The sequence below is a fragment of the Rhamphochromis sp. 'chilingali' genome (genome assembly GCF_963969265.1).
Source record: "Rhamphochromis sp. 'chilingali' genome assembly, chromosome: 8".
In the NCBI taxonomy this organism is placed as follows: domain Eukaryota; kingdom Metazoa; phylum Chordata; class Actinopteri; order Cichliformes; family Cichlidae; genus Rhamphochromis; species Rhamphochromis sp. 'chilingali'.
This window is the reverse complement of record NC_137935.1, coordinates 39,657,015-39,684,390: the sequence shown is the minus strand read 5'-3', so window position 1 is coordinate 39,684,390 and position 27,376 is coordinate 39,657,015. Positions and strand designations below refer to the sequence as shown.

At 42.8% G+C, this 27,376-nt stretch overlaps 2 protein-coding genes across 4 annotated transcripts in view; one reads left to right on the top strand and one right to left on the bottom strand.

Moving 5' to 3' along the window:
- LOC308401179 (uncharacterized protein) overlaps nt 1–23,944 on the bottom strand; it is a 124,020-nt gene extending 100,076 nt beyond the window's left edge. For all 3 annotated transcript variants that reach the window (XR_013972479.1, XR_013972480.1, XR_013972481.1), the window contains exon 1: nt 23,472–23,944. The gene's annotated coding sequence lies outside the window, so the exon portion shown is untranslated. The remainder of the gene's footprint in view (nt 1–23,471) is intronic.
- Nucleotides 1–27,376, top strand: part of sgsm2 (small G protein signaling modulator 2) — a 377,356-nt gene that overhangs the window by 128,905 nt on the left and 221,075 nt on the right. The window lies entirely within an intron of this gene.

The window sequence follows — 27,376 nt, the reverse complement described above, 5'->3', positions numbered from 1 at the left end:
ATATTTAGTGAGATAAATGTAAGCCTTTCAGAACCTTTGAAGACAACGTGTGACAATGTATTTACTGACGGATCATTACTTTGAGGTCATCAACATTTAACCACTCTGTGTTAAGCTCCGAGCACCTTCAGTTTCAGATTTCTTGTGGCTCTAAACACAGCAGGAAGGTCACTGAGTTCTTGATGCAGAGTGGGACATGCTGTGCCGAGTCTTACTGATGATTGCAGTCATTGTTTTCTTTCACACGTTGCACTGTGCACGTCAAATGTATTTTTGTTATCCAAGCACTAATTGGGATGTTCTCAAACTATATTTACACCCAACAGATGAAAGCGGTGTCAACAGATTACTTATTAGATTACTTACTTTTACTTACTTAGTTTTGGTTAGTGCACAGATTAGTCCACTGATACGATCTGTTATTACTCAAACACATCCTGACCAGACTGAGGTCGTGGCTTAAATATAGATATTATACTTTCATTTACAGTGTTTAGTCACCATGTGATCAAAACTCATTTTACTCAAAAAAAAGTTAAGAGCTAGTAAGACATCAAGCCTTTTTAAAGGATAAAATTCAGATGATTTTACTTTAGTACAACTAAGGTTTGCTGAAACTACTAAATATATTATCCAACTGTGCCGCTCTACAGAAAGCCTGGCTCAGCCCCGTACATATCTACTCGGTACATAGAAAAGGTAACTAAGGAACGAAAGCTCAGAGACAATTAACAAAATATCAGTCAGCTGAGACCAAACCCAACACGCAGTCTAAACGCAGTTAAAACATATGTGATGACAGCCTTATTAAACCATTTAAAACTCTTCAATCTGCAAAGTAATGACACGAAATGTGAAATTTGTATTTTCATACAAAAGAAATGCACCTGCATATGTCCTTACATTAAATATCTGATATACACACAACACTGAGAAAAACACTGATCCAGGCAGTGCGACTGCTAAAACATGTTTCTCTGTATTATTGTGAGCTGACATAAGAATACATGTTTTCATTTAATTTCAGTGTATTTATCTGGCTCCAAACGAGGTGCTTGATATGTTCATTAACAGTCTAAAGTCGATCAGCGTTATAGAACTTGGAGGGCCGAGGACAGACACATGGGCCCCACAGGGCAACGCTACACAGTGTGTTCACACACAGCTCACGCACACACCCACTGCCACTACTTTTAGTACATCGCTGACGGAAGGCAGCTCTTCCTCTCCCCCTCGTCTGAGCATGCCCCAGCTCCGAGCTCTCTCACAGGGCTGTAACTCATGAGTTGCTGTAGTCGCCAGTGTATACTGCACCTTGTGTTGGGGCACCTATAGAGCAGAGCAGTGCTTGTTAACGGCTCAGCAGAGAAAGAGGAAGTCGAGAGGAAGTACGTGCGCGCGCGTGTGAGAAAGAGAGAGAGCGAAACGGGCAGATGGACACGAGAGGACGTTTGCCACTGAAGGCGGTAAAATAAATAGAGATGGCAGTCGAGGAGAAAATGGAGTAACACGACACAACGAACCCAGTGAACTTCAAGCAGAAAATGGCTGTTTCCAATATATCATCCAGCTCAGAGAACTACGTGGATGAAATATTTCCAGAACTTCAATTAATCTAAAACCCCTCATTTGTGACCAAATGCATTGTATTTTAGCAAAGCACATCACATAATCTCCAAACATACTGTACATATAAGATGCAGAAGACGAAAGGAGAAACAGCCTGAGGAGCAGAGATGCAGTCGTGCAGAGAGATTAAGATGTCTGAAAGAAGGAAAATGAGAGAGAAAGAAAATGAGCTGTCTGATGCCCAGAGGAACTGAACGAGCTCCATACTTCTAAAGTCTTCACTTGTACAGTATGTATTATTTATGTCCTCCTCTGCTGCTCCCTACCATGCTGGCTGGCTGGGGGCCTTCTTGGCTGGCTGAATCATGACTGGCTGAGCAGATGAAACACTGACTGGCTGGACGACCTGACTGACCGGCTGATGTGTGGTGCATGATAGAAGGCTGGTGCCTGCCTCACGTTCACTCGTGCTAATAAAGACGCGGGCTTCCAAGGTTGTGTGTCAACCACATACTACATTTACACCGACAGCTCTTTAAGGTCTGCAGCTGTGAGAACATTACACTTCCACTACCTGACCAAGCTATTAACCAGATATAGTCTGAGCCACAATGTGTATCATTGGTAAATGAATTAGTTTGTAAGATGTGTGTGAGCCGGGGGCAGAAATAATATATTTTGCATGATGATATTCTATCAATACAGAAACACCAAATATTGATACTTAACACTAACAGGGATCATCTCATTCATCACCTTTCTGCAACCAGTGATTGCCCCGGCAGCGGTGTCTCTCAGCCTGCATGTCTCGAGTTTACCAATCACGTTCACAACCGGCAGCATTTCTCCCCAGTGACAGGCGGTTGCCAGGAGGTTTCTCTGCCCTGTTTAAATGGGTCCTAAAACCATCAAAGTTGCAGCAGTTGTAAGTCTGAGTGTTGTGTGCTCACATTTAGGTAAGGTCGGAGGCCAGGGATTCAAGATGGAACAACATCCACACAACCTGAAAATATAACAGTTTCAGCTGAACTAACTAGTCCCTTGGACTTGTTGTTGTGGGTAATTAAAGCTGCAGAGCCACAATTTCTGAAGTGTTTAGTTAAGGCAGCAACAGCCCAAATTAACATGATGTATACTCTACTGAAGCTGTAAAGCTGCGGAGAATAAATATCCAAAAGCTGTCACGCCATCATCAAAGGCTCAAACTTTCACCCCTCAAAACAAGTTCTGAACGGTATGTTTGAGAACAAAGCACGAAGTAGAGGTTAAAAACACAAAGTTTGATCTTTAGACGAACATCTCATCTTCATAACTGCAAACATCACTGACTAGAATTCTTGCATATCGATGGCATGTCCCTTCGTTCTGAAGGTTAGTAAAATACATACAATCTGGTTTTTGCACCCTCATTAAAAATATTCCATAACACCCGAAGCTTGAAACTGGCTCATTTGGGCAGAGGAAGCCGCAAACTTGCAGCAAGGTTATCTTCAGTTTTTCACTGAGTGGAACACACATGATCACTGTCGTCGAAACCTGATTAAGATTCAGGCCTTCAAAGAAAAAGTATTACTTTTTGCTTTACTCTGACTTTTATTTTTACATGTCGCATGTAACTGTCTTGACACGTTTGTATTCATAATTTCAACATTGGCTCGACTTTTTGCATATTTTCTTTTCTGGTTTGACTTGTAGGCTGTTTGACTGTGTATTTGCATGCATATATAACGTCTGCAGAACAGAAAGAACAGATGTCACTGCATCTAAATCATTTATGCCTGCCTAGCCCAAGGCTATTGTTTGACATTTCCACCTGGGAAAAAAAATCCCCAAACTTAGTAACGGCTGCAAAACTATGAAGCCAAAATGAACAATCTTGGGCTGTAGATAAGGAAAACTTGGGGAAAGGTCTGTTTATCCTCATGTGCAGTCCAGAAATGCCTCATCAATGTTGTAAATTACACTGTAGGTAATCATGAGCTCTAATAATGCATAAAATGTACAAAAGTTGGTGCAACAGACATGAAAGACAGCAAGTGATGCATCCAGTGTAGTCACAGGAGCACCAGGTGACCTACTCATCATGCAAAGAGTTGCACTGACTGCATTATTATAACAGAAAAGAGCTCCAGGGTGAAATGCCAAAAATGCCACCAACAGGAACTATAAAAAAGTAGCAAAGAACTGTCTCAGGTCTTTGACAGCATTGTTTCAGTTTATATAATGGATTCACTTATTTAAAGCTTGGAGTGAAAAATGATTCCTGCACGTGTTCCACTGACATTCAGCCTGTCCAGCTGAAAACAGCAAAACCCTTTTCTGTCTGTTTTGCTGGGTGAATAAAGCACTAATTATTCTAATGTAATAACTACCATGAAGTGCTGATTCCATGCAGCGTTGGCTTCTAACTGCGTTAAACGATACAACAACATAAAACCACGATGGCTGCAGATGCTGAGGTATGTCTGCACCCAGCTCGGTGCCTCTGTGGAAATCTAATGTATCCCATGTTGGGAAGAAATGAAATATATGTGTTGAGAGGTATACTCAGGGTATGCTTTCCACTGAGAGTACAGCTCGGAGGCTCAGTGGAGCACAGCTGGTTTATTCGCCTGCCTTTGCTTGGCAGTTTCCAAGGCCTCAGGCATGAGCAGCGTGCTGTACTTCTTGTACCTTTCTGCAGCTCCGATACTCAGCTAACCTCCCTCTGCTGCCTTGGTGTTGGCCTCTAGTCTCCTTCTCCATGGAGGGCACTGCTCCTTGTGGCTGCCGCTGAGGTGTAGATCAGCTGGTGAGTCTCGGTGATGGTCGCAGTAGGGCCCGCCGTAATGCTGCATTAACATCTTCTAGCAGACCTTCAGAGGGCACTTCACATAGTCTTGGTAAGTCTGGCTATGGAGCGCCCAGGCTTCCAGCTTCACCATGATCCCGTCTTTCAGTTCGGCTGCTCTTCTGTCGTACTTGGGGCGTGATACCCAACCTCCCCCCTGACCTGACGTCCTGGCTCCCCCTTGCTGTAGCATCTGTGTTGTACCTCATCGATACTCCACCTCTCATAGCAGAGTTTAACCAAACACAGGATAAACAATAATCTAAAAGCAGACAAGCATGATCTTTATGAAAGTTACATCTGCAGTAGAAAACTGCTGAGCTAGTGCTTATTTCACACACTTTCGGACCCCCCCTCCATCCCGGGTAGGCCCCCTTACCTGTATCCAACCTCTCCTAAGACGTCCTGCTGCCTGCCATGCCCTCCTATGCCTTCCATTCTGCCATTATGTACAAAGTAGGGGCGGAGCCTCTAAAGCTCCTGGCGAGCACCTCACATCACAGCATGGATGCCCTACATTTCTCTCACTTATCTGGGCTAGTTGTGCACAGATGGCCCCCTGAGAGGGAGGCTTTGGGGACATTCGCTGGCCGCCAAAATAATTACCTGCCACACAAGGCAATAGTTTGCGGTGAGAAGCAGTCATTTTTACACCATGAAATAAAGCATTCTGGGGGATAGTGCACTTATCCCCCTCTCCAGCTCTGCCTTAATTTACTGCAGTCTCATTCACCTATCTTCCCTCACTGCACTTCCTCTTGCTGTGCTGGTCTCTCACATTTCTCCACAATTCATTACCACCTGTCAATCATCTGTCCAGGCAGGCAGGCTTACCCATCAAACACTCAAACTGCAAGAAGTGAGATATACAGGGAACTAAACAGGATTCGGCATGGCCAGATAAATGACTCCTGCCTGTTGTGTAATTCAAAACCAACCTCAAACTTTCACTTCAGTCTTAAAAACGGACATAATGTCCTTTTCACCTCATACTCCCTAAAGGTGCAAAACATCATCTCCACCCTGCTGTTGGTAGAGTTTCTGAGGGCAGTATATAATATAATGCAGTGCACTGTCGTAAGTATTGCATTTCATCCATTGTAACACTCACAAGGTGGTCAGTGATAGCATCTTTAAAGACAAGACTAGCATTTAATAACTATGCACTTAAAGCAAAAGCCAGGAAACAAATGTGCTCCAGTTTTATCCATAAATGGATCAGTGATAACACGCTGCTGATTACAAATCTCCACAGAAAAAAATAATCTCTAGTTTGCAGCTTTGCTTGATTAGCAGATCTCTAATAAGTTACAGGTTTTTTGCATTTGAGGTTAACTATCTTAGTTGTTGTCAGTTAATTGACCAATTCAGATTCAGAAAACCAGGTGCACTATGTCCTTCAATACAGACATACAGAAAACTGCAACCTTAACAAAGAAAGTGTAAGACTAAGCTAACATTAGCATAAACAGCCATATATTTAATGCTGATACTCTGTGCATAGGAAAGAATGTTCGTCTTATTTAATTCCTTCTCTCACCCCAACCAATCACAGCAGATGGCCCCGCCCCTCCCTGAGCCTGGTTCTGCCGGAGGTTTCTTCCTGTTAAAAGGGGGTTTTTCCTTCCCACTGTCGCCAAAGTGCTGCTCATAGGGGGTCATATGATTGTTGGGTTTTCTCTGTATCTATGAAGCGCCTTGAGGTGACTTTTGTTGTGATTTGGCGCTATATAAATAAAATTGAATTGAATTATGACTTTGCACTGTAATGCCATCAGGGGAGTTGTTCCCTCTGATGGATAAATTATGTGATGTCATGCTTCTCGTGGCTCCTTCACCTTTTACATTTTCGTTTAAATGCAGAGTTGCTGAAGGTTAATATATAATTTCCTCTATCCAATATCATCAGTCAGGCTCTGGTGCCAAACAAACATGTATCCAACAGAAAAATCCTACAAATCCCACAAAGCAGCAATTAAATTTGGAAAAACATATCCCAAATCTAAATCCTGAAGAGTCTGTTCTGAGTCCTGATGACTGAAATTCTACAGGACAGACAGTGTGAGCAGTGCCAGAGACGAGGGAACAACCCTCACACACCTCCAGACCAAACAAACACTGCTGTGCTGCTGACCCACACCAACATCCAAGGATAGGCAAACCCATCTCTCCATGATCGCCATCCTGCACTGCGTCACATCAAGACAGTTTAACTCATAGGCAACATTTTGGCCAATCACCTTTCACGTCATTTATTAAATTGCAGTTGATCACCACGTAGGGTTTGCTAAATACTCTGCATTTTGTGTAAGGTTTCATTTTGCCCAGACGTCTGTAACACACCTAACTGCTGCGACTGTGCAGCACCGATGACATCTGAGAGCTCCGCCCTCAAACCACGCCCAGTATTGATGGCAGCGTATTCGCACTGTTTCCCACAACCTAAAGCTAAATTTGTTTCCATTGTGTCTCTGCACAAGCAAGCAAAAACAGAGTGCTTAAAAATTATGCTGAATTCAGATTTTTACCCAAATTGGAGCTAGCACATTAAACCCATCTATCTGTTCAGAACTGCAAGGAAAGAACTGCAAGCTGGCGTCTTAATCACAGCATAATAATGTGCTTTATGAATCTTTTTTGTAAGACAGTGAATTTGAACATTAATTATCTTTCAGCATTAAAAATATTGTTTGATATTTAAAGATTTGGAAGCGTTTGCACACACTGGTGGATTAGCCATCAGAGAAACATGAAAAATGATTTTGGTAATTACCAGTATTGTCCACATAAACCCTACATTGTTTGCACTGCACATAAGAACGGCAGTAAAAAGGATTTTTATGTGAACTGCACGTAGCTCCCGACTCCGTGACACCTAATACATCAAATAAATATGTGTTTATATCTAAAATGCTAGAAGCTCGATGGATTGTGCTCCGATCATAACTGCCTTTGCCAATGACTAAACAAATATGGCTGAATTATCAGCCTTCTATAAATCTGCCAACACTGTTTTGTTTTTTTGTTTGTTTGTTTGTTAATCAGCTGAGTGCACGTAGCTGCTGTCTCAGACCTCCAACTGCATTAGCTGGAAATAGCCATCTGCTCTCTCCAGCATCACCGCTGTGGGTGGATGTTGAAAGCAGTTTGAAAAATAGCACCTCTCATGCCTTTGTCTTTCCTCATACGGGACACTGAACAAGTAAAAGTGTCACAGTGTAACAGGATCAGTAGATTGTGAAGCGTGAACACCTCTGTCAGGGCTTGAAGCTTGGCTGCCTGCAATTAACACATAGGAGAGATTTTGTTATCATCGGACGCTTGATTTCCCGTGCAGCTGCATTTCCATTCCAATTAAAACCCAGATTCCTCACCTGCTCCACATGCCAGAAACGCAAATTCTCCTAAAAATGTGACAAATGCAGTCCGACCTCGAGCTCGCACAAGCTTCCAAGGACACAAATATTTGTTTTTGAGAGAGGACGACAGACCTCTCTGTCTTTGAAAGGGAGCGGGGGGCTGAGTTTTACTCAAGGTTACGCACACATTCACCCAAAGTCTATTCAGAAGAATCTGTTGATAGCTCAACAAAACTGCTTCACAGCTCTCAGTCCGCAACCTTCAGAATCACATTTTACTGCACAGTTACTCAGAGTGAGATTTCATGTCAAATTTGTCTTTTTTTTCAGCACGAGTGAAAAGAAAAACAAATAGTTTATGAATCGAGACACATAATTGTGACATAATTTGGGAAAATTGCTTTTGATTGCAGGGCACGCAAAATGTTTAATCGTGTTTATCAGGCCGTGTCGGACGGAGCCACAGGGCAACATTAGAGACGAGCCCGTTTTGAGCTTCACAAGCACGTAAACCAACGAGGTATTTCTCTGTGCAAACAAATCCTCCAAGCGCATCAAAACAGTAAAAGATCATTGTGGAGAAGATCTGCAGAGGAGAAAGTCCCCGATGGAGGAAACTCTTATCTCGTTCCATTCATTCTAAATTGGAACGTTTATCCACAAATCCTGCTGAGATGTGCAGTATCATAGCAGTTTGAGCACTATTTAAAAGAGATGGGAAAAGTATAGGTTAGGAATCATCCCGACTCTCCAAAAATAATGACACAACTTTACAAAAGGCATCATAAAGCAACACTGTTCTTACAACCAGATCTGCAGATCTACAACCATGTTCAATCTTTTCTAACGACTCTTTTCGAGGTTGTTTCTCTGTACAAGCAATAAAATAATTAAAAAACCCAACTAAAAAAGGTCCAGAGGAGACGACACGCAGGATTTCTTTTGAGGTCTGTCCCTGTTCTTTCAAAGTTTGGGGTCTGCTCAGATCTCACCGTACAGACAAAGTTATTTTCCCAAGTTTATAAAACCTACAATAAAGCTTGTCTGACCTGCCGTTGGGCACTGCTAGCACACCTTGGAGAGTTCCACTTGCGTGCTTTATAGTTGGTATAGCATTTGAAGGGATTATAATTGTGCAAAATAAACATAAAGTCCGTTCAAATGCATAAAGCAGAAAATACACATTAGGGGATTTACTGTGTAGTCTTTAGAGTGTATCCATCTACATTTAACGATGACTCGTTGGTCATAGCAGGGTGGCAATGCTGGCTGTGGAGTCACCACTCCAGAGTAAATGTCTCAACAACTATTGGATGGATTGAATTAGGATTGGGCGATATATCGAGTTTTTTAAAAATATCGATATATTTTTATGCGCGATATGAGATGTGACAATATCGTTTAATCGATATAGTCTATGTTACGTTATAATTGTGTGGATGCTTTAAGCATCCACACTATTGAGTTCCTCTTGGGACTTCCGTACACTTTTTGGCACTTAACTACTTCCACAATTTTCAGCCGATTTTCACCGTTCAAATTTTAAAATATTCTGCTATTTCTGCTAATTCCTGCTATGTCTTTTGGTATTTTTCACTATTATACTTTTTAAAATATTAAGCTTAATTTGTCCCATTGAAATGAATGGGAAACTTCTGCAATTCTGCTAAAATTTGCTTGTTTCTGAAACTTAACTACTTCCTCATATTTTCACGTAGAACAACCATTCAAACTTTAAAATGTTCTCAAATTATTGGGCTATTCAGGTATGATTCAGCTTTTTCAAATCTTTTACTGTTTTACTTTTATGCCTCTTAAAGTTTTCAGTTGCAAAATTGTGATTTTTCACAAAATACATGCGTTGTTATGGTTGCTATGCACTTGGCTTCCAGTGTGCCACTGAAGGTTTTGCAGTCTTCTCTTCATGTCCGAACAACTTCTTGCTACTTGCTCAATCTTCACTCAACTTCCACAAATTATACATCAAAACGTAGGTATTTTTGCTGGGTTTCCGAGAATGTCACTATCATTGTTGTGGGATTTATAGAATTTTGGCAAATCTCCTCAGACCAACACAAAGTCGCAAAACTCTCCATAGAAAGTCAATGGAGAGCTTGTTCAAAATCACCGCTTGATTTCTGTAATGAGAGGCATATTCGAATCGTCATATCTCCTTAACGAAGCAAAGTTAAGACATAAGGCTTGTCCCAGTATATCTTCAGACACTCCTGACGCTCACAATTCAAGAATTATTTTCTCACCTATTACCGTTCTGAAATGAGTTAGACTTGTTTGAGGGTAGGAAATTCGTCCTTCGCTCAGATTTCTTCAGATTTCAAACTCTGGAAATGAACCACTTTTTTCTCTCGTCATATCTTTTTAATGGATTTCCACAGAGACCTGAAAATTTCCATGATTGTTCACCAAAGCCTGCTGTCTCTTACGGTGAAAGAATGATATTGATACTCCAAATAGATTTAGAGTTAGAAAGCGTTGTTTGAGGGCAAGTCAAGGCAGTTTTTGCTTTGCTCTACTCAGTTATGGTGCATTAGAAGTCAATTATCTTTAATAATTCATATTTTAATGATAAATTGTCAACACTTTAAGATTCCCCCATCTCTTCTGAACAAAACGGTGTAAGAATGACCGTTCTAGCCCCTACGGTTAGGAAATTATGGTCATTTGTTTGAGGGGAGTCGTCATTATGAGAAATAGACTGCAAAAATCCTGTGCGTCTCTGTGCTGCGTGCACCTGTTTTGGCGGGAAAAAGTGCACAGGCTCTCTGATTGGTGGATTCAAATTCAGCAGCTCCAAGGCTGCTTGACTGAGCTAGAAACTGTGTGTGTGTGTGAGAGAGAGAGAGAGAGAGAGAGAGAGAGAGAGAGAGAGAGAGAGAGAGAGAGAGAGAGAGAGAGAGAGAGAGAGAGAGAGAGAGAGGGAAGCCTTTTTATGGGATGATCTCATTGTAAGATTCAAATTCAATATATTTAGACTGGTTGACTGAATTGGATCTTGTGTGTGTCTCTCTCTGTGCATGTGTGTTTCCATATGTGTCCATATTTGTGATTGTGTGGCTGTTATATTTTTTTTGCCAATTTTTTTCATTTAACAAGTATATTTGAGGGACCCTTAGCATGTTCAGCATTTTTTCAGCTGTCCATTTTGCTTTTCCAATTTTTCTGTTTAAGTTATTACTATTGTGCTAAATCATACTATTTCTGCTATTTTATAAGATTTGTGCTAAATACAGTATTTCTGTCAAATTATAGTATTTGTGCTAAAACATAGTATTGATTTAAAATTACAATATTCATAGTTCATCACAGTGTCTCTGGTAAATCACAGTATTTCTGCTCTGTTGTACTATTTTTCTAAATCATAGTGTTTCTGTAATGCTTAAGTATTTTTGGCTAAATATATTCTTTCTGTTATCTTATACTATTTCTCCTAAATTCTTGTATTTTTGAGAAGTTATCATGTTTCTGGTAAGTTACAATATTTCTGCTAAGTTCTGCTATGCTATTGTATTTCTGCCAAGTATTATGTTTCCTCTAAGATATTGCAGTTCTGCTAAGTTATTCCATTTTAGCAAAGTTCCTTTGCTTCTGCAAAGTTTTTACAATTTCTGCAACTTTTCAGCTTTTTCAGCTAGTTTTTGCATACAGCTTCAGCTTTAAAGCATCCACACTGCATTTTCGCAGGAAATGCAAATCTTTCTAGTTATACTTGTGGAGCCGCAAGTTTGCCTCTCTTTCGTCCACTTTTGTCTCTACGCAGCGTTACTCTGTCTCGCCCTCCCCCATCGCTTCACCTGCAGACAGCGACAGGACGGACACGGCAGCTATCAAAGAGGAGCTGCTCGGTAAAAAGAAAACATTTGGAGACTATTTTAGTGCTGCAGCATGACGTTAACACCAGAACTGCATTAACGGGGCAAATCTCTGTTAACGAGTTACCGCGGATCACCCCGTGCGTGGGGCTGGACGGCGTCAATGTGTTAACGAGCTAACCACAAAAGTTGACAGCGCGCCTTATGTATGAATTCTGGTTGTGCTTGATGACCGCGAACCGTTTTTCTGTGGTACACGCGCTCAGCAATCTGTTAAAAAATGTTTCAGTACGACTTTGGTAAGCTACAGAGCCACAGCGCTTGATGGACTGTCGGAGCAGAGGAGCCTCGCGGAGTGATACGTACTGTGCTTCAATGTAATATTACCGTACTGTGTGTGTATAAGGACCATAAATGGCACCTGTTCAGAGACGTGGTTATGAAGCGGATTTCAAACTCCAGGCTGTCAGTCACGCAGCAGAAGTTGGGAACAGAGCAGCTGCTTGTTATTATGCTCAGCGTCTGTTTACATTTTGACTGCACAGTTGTGAGCTTTTTGTTATGCACAAAAACAACAGTTTTATTTTATTTATGGAGAATTATTATTTAATAAATGCTCATAATTTATTTCAGAGTAATTTTTTTCATGTACATCTACGCTGTATGTTAATAAAAGTGCCCGTGTGACGTCTGGGACACAGCTTTGACTGTTTGTTGTTACTTTATGGCTTTAAAAAAATTTATCGAGATATATTTATCGTATATCGCCATCCAGCTAAAGAATATCGAGATATGAATTTTGGGTCATATCACCCAGCCCTAGATTGAATGTTATATTTACATTAGTGGTTCCCAGAGGTTGGTTCAGTGACTTCAGTGATTTTAATGTTGTCGTTGCCATGATCAGGTCGGGTTTTATATTATCCAGTGAAACTGGCACCCATACAACGTTGGTCCCTAATGGATTTGGTCCCTACTGTAACAAACTAGGCAGTCTTTGTATTTTTAGATAAAATAAGGCAACATCGATTTTAGTAGAATCACCTTTTTAATAATTTGTTAAATGAAACTGACAAATTAGTAAGTTGTCATTAATGTTCTTTTCATCTACAACTATAGGTCAAAACATGGATCAGCGCAATACTTGATTTTCAGCAGAGGTTAGCATGTCAGTAAACTAAACTCGGACAGATTACCGGTTAGCCTTTTGGTCAAAGCAGCAGACAGACTCCTGTCATGTGGTTATGCTTAAACGACACCCGGTGGTTCTCCTTCTTCCAGCCTGCACAGCTTACAATTTTATCAATCATTTACAGTAAAAGCAAAAACGCCTGATGGCCTCAGCAAACTGTTTTCTTCATTTTCCCCAGGAAAAAAAAGCATTTCATTGAATTTGGATTTTTTTCCTGGCCACACACTTGGAGAGCTGTCGCCCTAAACATTTGTTTTATTTATTCAAATATTTGACATATCCCAGCATCAGCTGACTTAAAAATAGCTGCAACACAGCAACACAGAATTTTGAAAAATATACATTTTAAAATCATGTAAGAGTAGAAATAATTTTTTAGCGTAAACTTCAAAAAAGCCACCATCAATGACAAAAATCGGACACATCTAAGACTATCTACTTTTAATCCTAAAAAGGCCTTTTGAGTCTTGGAAATACTGGCTTTGAGGTTAGAATTAGGGGAGCTGCTTAGACCTCAGAAGGAAACAGCACAGTAGTCGTATTAAAAACAACATCATGTCTGAATTAAATACAAATGAGCTGCTGGTCGTCTCCACAACAAATCTGATGGCACAGCGTGCCGTAACCCTCGCTAAGCCTCGGGTTTACCAAGTCCACCGAGGTCCGGTAACACCTACGGATTCTGGCCGTACACAGAGCCGTGCTGCCCGAGGCGAGGCCGGGCCAGCCTAGCTCAGTCCAGCCCAAGGCTAGACTCACTGGGGAATTTCAGCTAAATTCAATTTCACCTCTGGCCTCTGTCACAGCAGCTCGAGCCGGCGCTACACAAAGGGCCAAGTTTCACATTGAACGTGAGAACCCCCTCATCTCCTGACCCCTATTACCATACGAATGAACCCGAGAAATGGAGCAGAGAGCAGCGACACAGAGAGACACGAGCGAACGAGCAGAGTGGCACAAACGGCACCGTTTACAGCACTTTGTTAACGAATGCGTCTCTGTATGTACGTGCTGTTAGCAAAAACATGCACCTACATGAGAGATCATTCAGAAAGAATATTTTAGTATCCTGATGCTTCAGCTTCAAACCTGTGACCTCAGAGGGATGAGTGACTTACCTCTGCGCCAAGCGTTCTCAGCTACATGGCTGGGACACCAGCACTTCTACGTCTGATCGACTGCGTGACCATCAAATGCATTTACAAAGAAATAAATAAGTAAAAAACTTGAACTTGAGCAGCTCAGTCCAAGGATCAGCACCTCTGTGCCGGGTTAAATGACACCTCACATCCCCGTGGAGCTTCTTTCTCTTTCACTACAGTTGTTGTTCTTTCAGTATTTGTCAGCACTCACTGCTTCTCTCTTCAATCATCACGAGTTCCCACCGACAGATAAGGAAAGAAGACGTGGCCACGGCAGCGTCTGGGATTTCCCCCCCGTTTCAGCCTGAGGGATATCTTTTCATGCTCTGCTAACAGGCCTAAAGCAGCCTAAATATGTCCTGGTAAAGAAGTGTTTGGCTTGGAAATGGTCTTTGTATTTTATCCAATGCCAGGAATACTATCCGGAGTATTGAGCATCAATTAAAGTGTTAAAGTTTTAGTGATTATTTGAAATCTGAACCAAAGGTTTACAGCCTTTAAAAACCAAGTACATATATGTTTAATTTTAAAATTAAAAGGTCAAAGAGGGATACAGATAGTGAATAAAGCCCCTCCTTTTCACACCACAGCAGGTCGCTCAGCATGTTTGATTGGACAGATTTTTATGCTGGATACCCGAAAAGGATTTGTGTCTGCTCCTGGGATTAAAGCAGGGACAGTTAGCTTGTTAGGCCACTGTATAAACCACCGCACTATGAAGTCCATAAATAGACAGAGTGAATACGAGCAGAACAAATATTTGGTACAGGCCTTTCCAACAATTCCATTTCCCAAACGGTAGGTTTGTGTTTTTTAATCTAAATGCAGCCGTTTTAGTCCTGCAGCACAGACCGAGGGGGGCAGAAGGAAAGAGGTGAATGTCAATGCTGGGTGTGTGGAGAGCAGGTGTGAAGATGAATAAAGGTGGTGGAGGAGGAGGAGGCCGTTGCTGGGGGGGAAGAGAACAGACCAGGAGGAGCTGCGAAAAGAGACAGCACAGCGTCGAGCTGCAGCCACACCCAGGGAGAACTGAGCATTACAGTGAATGGAAGGTTTTTAACATGAAAACAGACAAAATACCAAATGAGATTTTGCAGTCTGATATGGTTGGGACTGTAAGGCACGACTGTTGCTGCTCCTCTTTGTCCTCTGGCATAAGGCCACAGCTGAAGTGTGGCAGCCAGAAAGGGACACTTGATCTATAACTGCAATAAAAAGATAAGGGACCGACAGCGATGGGAAGAGCGCCGCCAACGCTGCGAGCGCACCATATGTTCCTATTATCTCTGATCTACAAGACAAGCCGTCGAGTTCACTCCTGCTCCGCGGCTCCGACTCTCTGCTACACACACAAACATCACGTAGGACACTACACTCCATATACCCGACGCCAGCTTACATGTTTAAACGACTGGGTTAGGGAGTGTGAGCACTAAAGTTTGGTTAACCACATTTTACACACCCGTTTCTGTGCAGAAACGAAATCCTTTCGACATAGATTCCTCCATGTAAGCGCAATACAGGGAATATCTGAGTGATGAAGCAACATATGTTCACTTCAGCTCACACGTACATCTCACTAGACCACAAATGTTCATCTTGTTGCGTAAAAAAAGAAAATCACAATGATCTGAGAAATAATTACAGCCACACCTAGTTAGCACTTTCATTTAAAACATGCCTGATTTTATTACTAAAAAAGAAGAAAAAACAGATTCATATATTGCAAAACTTAACAGGCATGTGTGAACTATATCTTTTAAAAGCAAGCAGCACACAGCTATAAGGGGAACATAAACTACATGGCTCCATGGCTTGTGGCATGCTGACACTGCATCGACTACTGTACCAGCAAAATAAATAAAAGATACATAACGATAATGCACGAATATATTCAGCAAACACTGAAGCAAACTTTCTGCTGTTTCATTTGATGAATGATCAGATGCAGAGCGAGCGGCCAGACAAGCCGCTGCCTCTCCCCTCCGTCCTCCTCCTGCATCAGAGCCTGTGGTCATTATTGCCCTCCAGACTGCTTTTATCATCTCGATAAATCTCTACCGGCTCAGACGCCGCGTAATGAGGAGACCTGCAAGGCTGTCAACCTGCGACTCTCACCCCCGCTGAGGCACGATGGAGAGGGGTATGAAAAAAAGAGGTGGAGGGAGGCAGACAGAGATGAGTTAAAACAGAGAGCGAGGGCAGGAGTGTCGGTTAGAAGCACGCCCACACACTGAGCACAGCTCTAACATTACATTCTGCTTAGAGGCTCGAGTCTCAGTGGAACAGCAATCATCCTTCACATAAAAGCTTCTCTGACACCTTCATACGACTGTCTTTTTTCCTGTACCTGCATACATTCTGCTTTGTTTACAATATGCAGCAACAAGTGAGGACTCAGAGAATCAAAGGAGAACAGATCAGCTCTCAAACCGACAGGCTGTTTCTGAGAAGGGTGGCGTGTCACACGAGTGTCAGGAGGGACCTCATCTGGAGTCAGCTTCAATCAGCTGTTTGCTTATTTGGAGTCACAATTACTAGAATTTGTTACCTCAAATTACAATTATGCTTCATTCTTTCCCTTAATTAACCGCCACCACGAAGGCCATGCAATCATAATCAAACCAAATTTTAGTGACACAGAAGTGCTCGAATTTTCAAAATGATCAGGATCTGGGTCATGCTGCAAAATCAAACCTACAATAATACAAAGGAACCCCAACAATGAGAAGAACACCGATACGCAAGGAAAAACTCCCTTTTTAACAGAAGAAACATCCAGTTGGGGGGACGGGGAGCAAGACAGGACAAAAGAGTTTATGATAACTAATGCAGAGTGGTGTATTCATACACAGTGATGTGGCTTTACATCTTCACAAATAAATATAAATACAAATTATAGAAAGAGACATGCTTGCAGTGCAGTACTGATCGAAAGCCTCCCTGAACAGGGCACAAAAACAAATGTGGTGCAGAGAAGCTACACGCGTCCAAAACCATCATGCACTGTCGATCTGTTATCACGAGGTGGGATAAAGAACAACCAGACGTGGCGCCAATGTGATATAAATATATTTTTTTTCTCTTTTTACACTCTGGGAGTGCACAGTAAGAATAATAAGACTCCTCAGAAGTCTCTAAAAAATTAATTACCAGAATCATATCTGAGATTTTCTCTGTCTGAAGTGTTCGTGTGTCAGTGATGTTCAGCAGCTCACTTATTAAATATTTTCAAGGGTTAAGATTAATGTTAAATGAATAATACTTAATGTACAGCAAGGTTATTATCGTTAACGAAAACTAACGAAATAACGAAAACTAGAAGTGAAAAAACATTTTCGTTAATGGAAATAAAAATAAAACAAGACTTTGCAAAAAAAGGAAAACTAACTAAGACTGTAATGAGTGTTCACAAAACTAAATGTGTTTAGTTTTTATGTGTGTGCGTGTCATACAATAGTCGAGGGTGAAAATAAAGTGTAGTTTCCAGGTTTTTTTCTTGCTGTGTCTCATTATGCCAGCAGGTGGCAGTACGTTAGTCGAGTCGTCTGTGTTGCTGCTCCGTCCACGCGCAGAATCATGTCAGCAAAAGTCGGGAGAAAGCGCCAGAGTCCAATTTGGGATTACTTTGAATATGACTGTGTTTTGGATAAAGCAAGTGTCTTGTAGTGGAAAGAGACAAATTATGAGGGACAAAAAGGGGAAAAAAATCCCACAAACCTTAAAGTGCGCTTGAAAAGCTCACACAAGAAGGCTAACCTAGCTTACCTTGAGAAGGTAAGGGAGCACACTCAACCCTCATCCCCAGAAACAGAAGCTAACCCCAGGCAAGGCAGCGTGATGCATCCCGAGACAACTCCACAAAAAACATTAATGCAGTGGTGAATGTGCAGCGTTGGTGAATGTGTTTATTGAGACTGGGATATCTACACAACTGTGTGAGTCTTCAAAAGGTTTAGCAATGCACCCGGTGCTGCAAGAGTTAATAGTCTCATTGGGGCCAAGATATATCTTATAGTTGCCTGGTATCAGTGGTTGTTCATCTGCCCTCACTTTTTACCAGAGGTTCCCCATAGGTGGGAATGTGAGTTGTCTGTCTCTGCATGTTAGCCCTGCGACAGACTGGGGACCTGTCCAGAGTGCAGTGTAGCTGGAATAGCAACATACCCAAGGATAAGCAGAAGAGCATGACTGATATGATGAAACTGGGATGTTGTTACACTTAATTATTGCAAACACGACTAAAACTATAACTGAAACTAATCAAAACTAAACTGAAACTAAGGATTTTCAAAAAAAATAAAAACTAAACTAAACTAGCAAACAATTGGTAAAAACTAATTAAAATTGATATAAAATTGAAAATCTGAAGTCAAAACTAAATAAAAATAAAACTCATGAAAATTGCAAAACTATTAAAACCCTAATGTACAGCTGCAGTTTCCATGATGCTTATGTAGGCTGTAAATGAGATGTGAGCACAGATAAATGTTCCAAATTTAATTTAAAATGTTGCAGAAACATCTGTCAGTAATACAGGACACACTGATGCACTCAGTGTTCAGGATCAGGCTTCACGGGTCCTCCTGATGCATTCACTATAATACAGTTTTATGTTGATCTGGGATGTTCTTGGTATTCAGGCCCAATCCTTCTCTCTCTCCTGCTTCTATTTTAGGGAAATACATTCACTGTAAAAGCTTTTTATTATCTTATGATTACTAGGATATCCGCTCATAAAAGCCTGAGCGCTCCAGGAAAACTTCACTGCAGCACCTGCACAATAAAAACACGGCCTAATTATTGTCCTTTGCAAACAGACACAGATCCGACAAATCAGCCGAACATTTCTACTGTAATTTTACAGGAATCGAATCATTTCTTATAAATAGATTTTGCAATGTTATATCTTCACGTCAAACAAAGTCAGACTTCAGAATGAAGTAGGACGTGGTAGTAGGTTCAAAATGTAATTATTAAATATTTAAATAAATATGTGACATCGTGGGTGTGAGGTGTGGGTGTTCCACCAACGGCACATATAACAATGTTTACTCTGTAATGTAATATCCAAGATACAAGGTGCTGCGAGACGAGCACCTGGGAAAGGTCAGGAAATGATGTTGCTCTTATAAGGACCAAAACCAGATGAGTGAGAGTCTGTGTTTTGTTGTTTTCCTTCCTGTTTGCCACCAGGATCAAACACCAGGCCGAATTTCACTCAAACTGGCAAAATGACGACGACGTTAGATTTGATTTAAATGTGTTGTTTTGAAACTGAAGAACTGGGCTGTGGCTTTGGCAGATAACGGACTTTTAAGTCCTCTTGTAGTTGAAATGAGCTGGCGCTGTTTCTTTCTTTTAAAGCCGACATCTGCGGGTAAAGGCTGCAGGATGAATACCAACTATGGCCCATTAAGAAACACTCTTCAAAAACACCTGCTAGTCCCCCAGCTGGACACCGCACCCAACTCATTTTAGATTTACTTGCTACAAATTCAAGAAAATAAAACGATACAGTAAACACAAAAGCTAGTGACTAATAGAGGTTATAATAACCAGCAAAAATAGGTGTGGTTATCAGTTTGGCCACAGTTGAACCGTCTGACATCTTGTGCACTAAAGCTGGCTACTAACCCAAAAAGGACAAGTTCCTGCAAGTTCCTGCGTCGTCCTTGTAATTTTAAAGCCCAATTCATTTCTGCAACAAAGACCCATTTTATCTGAATTCAGCAGCTTTACAAAAACAAATCCAGGAGAGTCGTGTACCTCGGAGAGGAGTGAAAATAATCAATGCTCCTACAAACCTGATGTGCTCGGACACTCTGCATGTCCCCAGCAGCTGGCTGGTGCAACTGCTCGAGGGAAAAGTAACAGCTCCAAAGAGACAGACCAGCGTTGACCTCGGTGACAGAGTGTGTGAGAGAGAAGGCGTGAACCCTTCTACCTCTCCTCTCTGATGTCAGACAGAGGAGCCTTGCGTAGATGCTGACGCCCGTGCAGCCGGTAAAGCAAACACACTTTCTGACAGCTGATACGTAGTATGGACTTTGACCTAAACTGAGCCTCAACAACAGCCTAGCGTCAGCCCGGCGCTTCCTCGGGTCCGGTCCGATGCCCTCCCACACTGTCAGGAGCCGTCTCCAAACCACCCACACTTTCTTATGTAAGGGGATAATCCTGTGCAGTCATTTCAATGATGCACAGCGCAGGAGGTGTAGCGCTGCATAACTATTTGATGCCCGTGGTGAAACCAGTGCATTAACGTTTGATAATCATAATACCTCGCAGCAGATTATACCTCCTTGTGCTGCCCCAAAATTCCCCTTCTCACTCAGTCCTCTGCATCCTGCACTGCATGCAAAGTATGGAGGAATATTTGAAGAGCTGCAGCTCCTCTGACACTTTAATGACCCGCGCCTTTCCAGACTCCCCGGCTCTTTCTCAGACATCTCAATCACCTTCCCCTCTGGTTTAAAAAAAAGAACTCATTTCACATGAACGCTCGCTGTGTGGGTCCTCCAGCAGAAACAAAAAGGCGGCCTCTTCGTGATCTGGCAAACCATAAGCTTGCCTTTATCTTCCCTCCCTCATTAAACTCTGAATAACTCAGCAGAGAGGCAGAAAGACGAGAGAGAAAAGTGATTGAATTCTGTTGGAGGAATAAAAGCCCCTCGAGGCTACCGTTTTGAATGTGTGCCATGTCGAACAGTGAATCCAGAGATCCTAGAGACAACAGACCCTGGAAGAATGGTCTATAGACACAGCTCCAGGGCGGGCCAGCTACTGTAGATAATGTACCGCGGATGCCGTGTCACGATGATGACCCGTCACGACCTCGGAGGAAGGCGGAGGAAAGAGCTGCGAAAGGGAAGTCAGGGGGAAGTCGTGGCACCAAACTCGATATCTCTATTCAAACGCCGCGCTGGCAACCTGGTCGCACTGAATGCGGCCCAATTATTTCAATACACCAGCAGCCCTGGGAAGGAGCAGAGAAAGGGGACGCACGAAAAGAAAAATGAGTTTGACATTCAGGCGAGCTGGCTGAGGGAGGTAACAAGTTCACGGCCCTTTCAGAAAACACGGCCGCCTGGTGTGTGATGGATCACGGAGCCTCTGACGGGCTATCGGGGGCGAGACCCGGGCAGTTACGCATGGGAACCCAGTCTCCAAGGAATAAGGGAGTCATGGTGCAAATAAATGAAAAGATGGAAGCTGCCTCAGCTGCTTCCTGAGCTGCTCCATGTGGAGCCACAACGCTGCTGCTGCTCAGAAATGACAGGACCGATGCTTTTAAGGCCTCAACAATCCACTCAGAGCATGTAGTGCAATTTGTTCGAGAATAAAAGAAGAAAAAATAGAAACTGTAACAAAACTACATTTCCCATAGTGCTCCTCAGTAGGCTCGTTAATTAAACCACTGCCCTCATACTCCAAACTTCTCAGCCACACAAACCTTCAGAGTAAGAGTCACACAGGCCGTGGGGAGGAAAGTGAGCACTGTGTCTATGGAAGGTCCTGTTAGATGATGAGTCCAAAAAAATTCTTTAGAATGAAAAGAAAAGATAAACGAGCTTCACACCAAGTCCCAGCTCATCATTCAGAGCTCCTCTCACTCTCTCTGGTCTAAACACCAGCCGGTGTGCAACACAAGAATTTAGGTACTAAAAAAATGCAATTGTAACTAATAATAATCATTACAATAATAATAATAATAATAATAATTTCAATATGGACAAAAGGTTCTGTTTTTGGTCATGCAGCCCCCTATTCAGAAAGCTCACTTTTTAATCACTCATTAAACTTAAAAAACAGATCAATTGTGATTTTTAGTGACTTAAATTATTATTTTTCATTTTGGCACAGGACGTACGCTGTTTTCTTTGGTGTCCTGGTCATCTACCATCTATGTCTTGTCCACAGTTGGACATTGGGGAGCCCAAAACCAGAACCAAAATAGACACAACACTGGACAAAACTCCACCGGCTGCTTCAGGTAACAACAACACGATGTTACCTGCACCTGTGTTGCTTTGTGACTGCAGAAAGTTAGAAACTGTGCGGACAGCTGGTTTCCACGTGAATAAAATCATCCGCAGGACAAAGAAGCAACCAAATGAATCTGACGTCTGCATTTAAAGGGACAGTTCACCCAAACATCACGTGTGCGTGTTTTTCAGCCGGGCTTTTTCTCCTTTCTGATGTTTCTGGGTGAGATGCTGGCTGTACAGATGTCTCCATCTGTTTGCTTTGTTTGGTGGAGTCGTGTGATTGGTGCATGTAGTGCATTACAAAGAAAATAGTTACAACATTAAATTGCTGTTTTTGTTTGTTTGTTTGTATGTTTTTTTTGGATGTGACATGAATTTGGTTTTGTTACATTAAAGCATCAACATCTAAACGTTGTCGAAGAAGAACGTGCACATCTGCTCTGACCTCTCCGATCTCTAGCTTCTATATTTAATAGTAGCTCTGCTCTCCACAGATCATTGCTGAGCCAAGTACACAGATAAATATCAGTTGTGTTTTATTAACATGTTAATTGTGACCAGAAAAAAAGGCACTAAATCTACAAGCACAGGCCAGCAGAGGAACATTTTGCTGCAGCACTTCCTGTAAACCCCTAAATATCTAAATGGGTAATGAATCTAATAATAGACTTCAAGTCACAGAGTTAGCTACAGCATGTCTGGTATGTCAGAGACGGCAACAGCAGCCACTACTCCTCTAAACACAAGTGCAGCTTGTGACTAACGAGGATTGCTTCATACTGGACACCACTGGGATTTCCACAAAGGAGAAATTAGACATTATTAGTCAGGAAACACATATTTAAAGATATTTCATTGATTGGTGAACATGCTGAAGTGTATTTTATGTGATAATAATAATTTAATAAATATTTTTCAGCTGTTTGACAAAAGGATCCATTGACTAGTAAATAAAATAACCGTCTTACATAACTGTAGCTCTACTTGGTGGGAGATGACGCCAGATCATTGATAAAAGGTATATATGTAATTACAGCGCGTTGCAAAGACGAGCGTCTGAACCACCACGGCTGATCTAACAAACACATCCAAGCATCAGAGGAAGGGCTTCTGTCGAAAATCTCTTCACTAAAAGAGAAAATTCGTCACGTCTTTGCGCTCCAGCTCAGCGTGAGTGAGTGCGAGTGCCCGGCCAGCAGCACGGCTCTGTGATTTCTCCCTTATTGTAACCACGTGGCTACGTTCGCAGAGTCTGTCCTCCCTCAACACGTGTATGCATGTGAACATCTGAGCTATAACAGTTCCCATGTGCAGCGCTAAAGGGAGCAGCTGGAGTTTCTGTACTTTGGCTCGGCTGCGGCGACACCGGTCGGACGGCGCTGAGAGGAGACGGTGCAGAGGCTGTCAATCAGTCGCTCAATTCCCCACCAACACGCACGCATGCACACAACACGGGTAAACGAGAAAAACACTGGATGCACACTGCTGGAGTTTGCAAGCATAAAAACCAAGCAAAGCGAAAGAGCGAGCGCTTGTTCAGTGTTTTCTGGGCACTGACCTGGACAGCACAGCAAGCACAGCGCCGGTCAGCCTCTCATCTTCTTCTCTCCTCACGTTTCACACTCCAGCTCCCTCCTGACTGCCTTTTGAAGTTGGTCCCTCTGCTCTTTTTGAGGTGAAACTCGTTGGTGGAGGAGGGAGGGGAGAGCAGGAGAAACGTGGGCTCTCTCTTGCCTTTTTGTCCCACTTCTTGTCCTCTTCCTCCTATTTTCTTTACTTCTCTTCTCCCTTGTTGTCTCTTTCTCTAGGTGAAATTCTGCACCTCCTCTTGCTCTTCCATAGCAAAACGCAAACCTCTCCACACACACTCACTAATGGAGGGAGGAGGGGAAAAATAATATGTTGTGAGAGAGAGCGAGGGCGAGCGGGAAGGAGAGAGTCGGGGAGAGAAAGCAGCAACAAAAGTCTGCTCAGTCACCTCGTCTCCCTCCTGTTCAAATTTAGAGGCTGGATTTCAGGCTGTGAGTCAAACTCTACTGGGCATGCCCACAACTGTGGCACACTTTGTGATGAACACTCACTTCCTCTCTCGTTCTTGCCTCCCCCACCCCTCTCACAGCCCTTTCTCTGCCTCCCTCCCCTCTCCCTATAGCTCAGTTTAGCAGGGATCAGGGATTGCTGGTGCTAGTCCAAAGTCCACTCAGCTCCACGGGACAAGCCCCACTTTGCATGAAAAATATCACAACTTCAGCACAACTAAAAGTACTGGGACGGCTGCTGCGACAGAAAGATGACACTCTCTTTGATGATTTTGCTGCCAAAAATATCGTAGGCTTGCTGAACATTTCCAATCTATGTAATTCAATCATGTGCATGTTAGAATCCTGTCTGGACTTCAGTTATGTCATATTTAATCCAAAACTAATGGACGTGTCACTCAGGATCACACACAGATCAGCCACACTCACTTTTGCTAATGAAATGTTTTCATATAAACAGTTTCCTGCGTCGCTTCTGCTCCAAACAGATCAAGTATTATCTGGACCCGTGTGACATCCTATTCAAGGACTGCTTGGGCCCGGCTCTCTTGTGCCTTATCGCTGATGGTGATATTTGCAGACCTCAAGCAGAGCATTCTGACAGCTATGTGAGGTATGTGGACTCTGCCGCTTGAAATCTCTAAAGCACCATTGTTTTCTCTAGACTCTGGACGGCATTGTGTGACGCATTTCTTCAGCAAGCCAGCCTCGTGCCTGTGCTATCTCTATCTCTGGCTCCCCACACTGACCCAGATTCTCCCTAGCAAACCATCAGGACGCCATGTATCAAAACCAGGCTGTGGAACGAGAACAGCGAGTTCAGAGAGCGGCAGACGGGCAATGAAAGAGAGACGGGCAGAGAAAGTTCCCCCGGCATCTGCAGACAAATTCAGAGAAAATACTTTGAAATGAGCGGCCGGTTCAGGGAACATTTTTAACCGTAGCCAGGGACCCGTGCTGTGTCGAGACAACAGCGTAATCCTGTGGACGGTTTGAGCAGAAAGTAATCCATCTGGAGCATCTGAGGGGTGGAGATAGGAGCCAGGTGGAGGAGGAGGTCCAGACGGCTGCAGGGTTGACCCCGAGAGGTCAAGAGGTCATGAGAAACAGCCAGTCAATATGAATAGAGGGGTCAATGCCATGGCTGGATAAGTCAGAGCCACATGTGCCGGGGTCGATTGATGGAAGGATAGAGCGTGGGGGTGGGAGCGGAACAAGATCCAAATTAAAAGCCGCAGAGGACGATAGACGAGCTTGACGAAACCACCGTTACTACACAGTTTGGGCAAAGTGTCTTCTCAAACCACATTCACAACTTTCTGCAGGCGACATGAGCTTTCTCCAGAACTTGCTGTCTTGGTTGTCTGGACACGCACTTGCAAACAGTCCCTCCTGGGAGGTATTCGCAGCGTCACACTCGGCCAAGCACATCACAGCGACTGAAGTGTGAAGCATGTAAAAAGTAAACGTAGGACAGATTACTGCATAGCGTTAGGCAATCAAGCCAGAACTTTGTTTTAGAACAAGTGAAGCCTTCCTTTTCCCCGCGGATATTCAGGATACCCAATGGAAAATAGAAAAGGCATCTCAGCTGCATGTTTGAAGTCCGCTCGAGTGTATACTTCAGTCAGGCAGAGTCATTCAACCTGCTCATGCTACTTAGAGTTAAAACAGATCCAGGAAGAACCGAGTCTCTGAATGACATTCAAGACTTAATCCTGAACCCCAGTCGGGCCTTTGTCTAAACTCTATTCAGTCTATTCCAGTAGGGTTGGGTTTCTTTGCACATATCAGCGTCTGCCCTAATACTCACGTTGATTCTATATAATCTCTGACCATACTAAATAATAACTCCCAATAAACATCACCATCTTTGTGATTCATCCCATCTTAAGAATTCTAAAGCTCAAATAATCAACCTCTGTGGGAACAAGTGCTATGTGCCCGAGCTGTGGTTCTGCAGCATCCTGCCCGGACTGAAACACACAGCATACATACACCGGCCCTCTCACACTGGCTCTCTGGTGACCTGTGATCCCAGCTATTGTCCGGCTCGGGTCTATCCCGATGAGGGACCGAGCAGCAAACAAAGCCCTGACATTAACTCCGGCTTGGCTGCCCTCTCAGACTTTGACCTGCAGCCCCCACAAACCAGCCAGGAAAATGAAATAAAGCGGGTCAGACAAACTTTAACCCCTCTGACGACCACCCGCCCGCTGCTCCCTCCACCAGAAGAGGCCAAGAATGACAAGCTGCTTACAGGCAATAGATGAACAGTGACCATCCACCTGCTCCTGTGCAAACAGACGTGTCACATGTCTCGTTAAAGTGCGGCAAGTGAACACTAAGTGCGGGGGCGGGGGGGTTAAAAGCAATAATGGTGGCGAGTCAGTTGTTTGTTTTCTCGTTCCTCCAGTCAATAAACCAATAACAAGTAGCTAGAGAACACACAGACATGTTGAACTTGCTAAGCAGTGTGGCGCCTGCATGGAGGATGCCGCTGCCGCTTTTTATTGATCATATTTTACTGGCGCGAAACAGGAAATTCATTCAGTATCCTGTGCTGAAAATTGGCTCACTATGATCACTTTTCTAACAGATGTGAAAAAGCAAGTACAATCAATGAGTTTACTGTTAAATTCTCAAACACTGCATTTTTATACAGCATGCCATAGCCTACCACAGCAATGATGAAAAAGTTTCAGGGATTTTTTGTTCATAATTATTGAAGATCATGAACACGGTGGATCTTCAGACCTCAGGAATCAGTTTTGGGTAAGAAAAGCATCCTATTATCAGACACTCGGTACAATCTATGGATTCAGTGGACTGTGCCTTTAATTAAATCAATGAGCTTGGGACTTTGTCGGATTGAGGTTTTGGACTCCCCACCATTTGACCTTAGAACTGAAGAAGCTTCTCGGATGAGAGGTGAAACGTCTTCAAGCAACTTAAAGAAGTCCAGACGCTTTTCTTTGCAAACTCCTTTGACGGTTGAGGTTTTGACATTTATTTCTAAACGAGCTGAACTAAAAGCATGTCGCGAAAGGTCAAACAGCTGGTTAGACATGCTGATGTTAAAGAACTCCCACCGATAAACCAACAAATTGGTTTTGTGAAAGTATGGATCTGATCTTTCCAGCTGTTGATATGCAATCTTTATTAATGACACGTTGGCAGTATCAGTAGCAATAATGATATCTGAACACTGTCCTGTATCCTCCTATGATCTCCGTATGTGTTTTTCCATCTGAAACATGATCTTTTATTTTTAAGTTTATCAGCAGAGAACTGACTGATAGTTCTGGGTAGATGTGTTGCAGGACTGAAGACTCGGAGACACGACGGAGCTCAACATTTCCCTCTTGTGCTTCGCTGTTGAACCGCTTGTATGTATAGAATCAGCCAGTGTGTGGAGCACTAG